Here is a 4,030-nt window from a genome sequence, read left to right as displayed (position 1 = left end):
GTGTTTCCTAATCACAAACAGTTCATCCGAGTGAACCGTATGCTGTGTATCGCACACGCCTTCATCTGGCTGCCTGTTTCTTTTGTTCCTCCTCATCGCAAACAGATAATTGAACTGAACCGTATGCCCTTCATTGCACCCGCAACTAAAATGTGAACCATGTTTGATGTTGGAAATATACCCTAGAGGCAATAATAAATTGGTTATTATTATATTTCATTGTTCATGATAACCGTTTATTATCCATGCTAGAATTGTATTGATAGGAAACTCAGATACATGTGTGGATACATAGACAACACCATGTCCCTAGTAAGCCTCTAGTTGACTAGCTCGTTGATCAATAAGATGGTTACGGTTTCCTGACCATGGACATTGGATGTCGTTGATAACGGGATCACATCATTAGGAGAATGATGTGATGGACAAGACCCAATCCTAAGCCTAGCACAAAGATCGTGTAGTTCGTATGCTAAAGCTTTTCTAATGTCAAGTATCATTTCCTTAGACCATGAGATTGTGCAACTCCCGGATACCGTAGGAGTGCTTTGGGTATGCCAAACGTCACAACGTAACTAGGTGGATATAAAGGTTCACTACAGGTATCTCCGAAAGTGTCTGTTGGGTTGGCACGAATCGAGACTGGGATTTGTCACTCCGTGTAACGGAGAGGTATCTCTGGGCCCACTCGGTAGGACATCATCATAATGTGCACAATGTGACCAAGGAGTTGACCACGGGATGATGTGTTATGGAACGAGTAAAGAGACTTGCCGGTAACGATATTGAACAAGGTATCGGGATACCGACGATCGAACCTCGGGCAAGTACAATACCGCTGGACAAAGGTAATTGAATACGGGATTGATTGAATCCTCGACATCGTGGTTCATCCAATGAGATCATCGTGGAACATGTGGGAGCCAACATGGGTATCCAGATCCCGCTGTTGGTTATTGGCCGGAGAGTTGTCTCGGTCATGTCTGCATGGTTCCCGAACCCGAAGGGTCTACACACTTAAGGTTCGATGACGCTAGGGTTATTAGGAAGACTTGTATGTGATTATCGAATGTTGTTCGGAGTCCCGGATGAGATCCCGGACATCACGAGGAGTTCCGGAATGGTCCGGAGGTAAAGATTTTTATATGGAAAGTTGTTGTTCGGGTTCTGGGAAAAGTTCGGTTTTTTCCGGTATTGTACCGGGAAGCTTCCGGAAGGTTCCGGAGGATTCCGGAGGGGTCTGGAGGTCCGGAAAATGTTCCACCACGTCCAATACAGCAGCATGGGCTGTAGGGGGCGCCCTAACCTTAATGGGCCAAGGGCACCAGCCCCCCCCCAAGGCCCATACGCATGGGAGAGGGGAAACCCTAAGGGGGAGGGCCTCCACTTGACTTGGGAGGCACTCCTCCCCCCTGGGCCGCCGCCCCAACCCTATTTGGGATCTAAAGGGGGCCGCCCCCCTCTCTCCCCACCTATAAATAGTGGAGGGGTGGGAGGGCGGCCACACCCTTGAACCTGGCGCAGCCCCTCCCCTCCAATACCTCTCCTTCGTGTGAGCTTGGCGAAGCCCTGCCAGAGAACTGCCACTCCATCACCACCACGCCGTCGTGCTGCTATTGGACCTCTTCCTCAGCCTCTCCCTCCTCCTTGCTGGATCAAGGCGTGGGAGACGTCTCCGTTCTGTACGTGTGTTGAACGCGGAGGTGCCGTCCGTTTGGCGCTAGGATCATCGGTGATTTGGATCACGACGAGTACGACTCCATCAACCCCGTTCACTTGAACGCTTCCGCTTAGCAATCTACAAGGGTATGTAGATGCACTCCCCTTCCCCTCGTTGCTAGATTACTCCATAGATTGATCTTGGTGATGCGTAGAAAATTTTAAATTTCTGCTACGATCCGCAACAGTGGCATCATGAGCTAGGTCTATGCGTAGTTTCTATGCACGAGTAGAACACAAGTTGTTGTGGGCGTCGATTTTTTCAATTTACTTGCCGTTACTAGTCTTATCTTGATTTGGCGGCATCGTGGGATGAAGCGGCCCGGACCGACCTTACACGTACTCTTACATGAGACTGGTTCCACCGACTGACATGTACTAGTTGCATAAGGTGGCTAGCGGGTGTCTGTCTCTCCCACTTTAGTGAGATCAGATTCGATGAAAAGGGTCCTTATGAAGGGTAAATAGAAATTGGCATATCACATTGTGGTTTTGGCGTAGGTAAGAAACATTCTTGCTAGAAACCTATAGCAGCCATGTAAAAAACTTGCAACAACAATTAGAGGACGTCTAACTTGTTTTTGCAGCATATGCCTTGTGATGTGATATGGCCAAAAGGATGTGATGAATGATATATGTGATGTATGAGATTGATCATGTTCTTGTAATAGGAATCACGACTTGCATGTCGATGAGTATGACAATCGACAGGAGCCATAGGAGTTGTCTTAATTTATTTATGACCTGCGTGTCAACATAAACGTCATGTAATTACTTTACTTTATTGCTAAAGTGTTAGCCATAGTAGTAGACGTAATAGATGTGAGACAACTTCAAGAAGACACGATGATGGGATCATGATGATGGAGATCATGGTGTCATGCCGGTGATAATGATGATCATGGAGCCCCGAAGATGGAGATCAAAAGGAGCAAAATGATATTGGCCATATCATGTCACTATTTGATTGCATGCGATGTTTATCATGTTTTACATCTTATTTGCTTAGAACGACGGTAGCTTAAATAAGATGATCCCTCTCTAAATTTCAAGAAAAGTGTTCCCCCTAACTGTGCACCATCACGAAGGTTCATTGTTTCGAAGCAACACGTGATGATTGGGTGTGATAGATTCTAACGTCCGAATACAACGGGTGTTGACGAGCCTAGCATGTATAGACATGGCCTCGGGACACATGCGAAACACTTAGGTTGACTTGACGAGCCTAGCATGTACAGACATGGCCTCGGAACACGGAAGACCGTTGATGACTAGTCCGTCTCACGTGATGATCGGACACGGCCTAGTCGATTCGGATCATGTTTCACTTAGATGACTAGAGGGATGTCTATCTGAGTGGGAGTTCATTAAATTAATTTGATTAGATGAACTCAATTATCATGAACATAGTCTAAATTGTCTTCGCAAATATGTTGTAGATAAATAGCTCACATCGTAGCTCCCTGTTTCAATACGTTCCTAGAGAAAGATTAAGTTGAAAGATATTGTAAGCAATGATGCGGACTAGGTCCATTGTCCGAGGAGTGTCCTCACTACTACACAGAAGGCTTACATCTTTGATGCACCGCTCGATGTGCAAACCCCTACAACGTCGTCTATGGATGTTGTGAACACCTGACAGACACATCCCGATGACTACTTGATAGTTTAGTGCACCATACTTTACAGCTTAGAATCGGGATTCCAATGACGTTTTCAACGCCATAGAACATATGAGATGTTCCAAGAGCTGAAATTGGGATTTCAGGCTCATGCCCGTGTTGAGAGGTGTGAGACCTCTGACAAGTTCTTTCGCCAACAAGATGGAGGAGAATAGCTCAGCTAGTGAGCATGTTCTCAGAATGTCTGGGTGCTATAATCACTTAAATCAAGTGGGAGTTAAACTTCCAGATAAGATAGTGATTGATAGAGTTCTCTATTCACTATCACTAAGCTACTAGATCTTTGTGATGAACTATGACATGCAAGGGATGGAGTTGATCCCAGAGCTGTTTGCGGTGCTTAAGACCGCAAAAGGTAGAAATCAAGAAGGAGCATCAAGTGTTGATGGTTTAACAAAGACCACTGGTTTCAAGAAGGGCAAGGGCTAGAAGGGAAACTTCATGGATGGAAAACCAGTTGCCGCTCCAGTGAAGGAACCCAAGGTTGAACCCAAACCCGAGATTAAATGCTTCTATTGTAAGGGGAACGGTCACTGGCAGCGGTGTCGGCGTTCTGGGAACGGGGGTCCCCAGACTTGCCTGCCTGCGGCCTACGGCGTGGCTCAAAGGGGGGCCCAACACGGCCCGTC

This window comes from Triticum aestivum, chromosome 4A (assembly GCF_018294505.1).
Source record: "Triticum aestivum cultivar Chinese Spring chromosome 4A, IWGSC CS RefSeq v2.1, whole genome shotgun sequence".
NCBI lineage: Eukaryota > Viridiplantae > Streptophyta > Magnoliopsida > Poales > Poaceae > Triticum > Triticum aestivum.
This window is presented reverse-complemented; position numbering follows the sequence as displayed.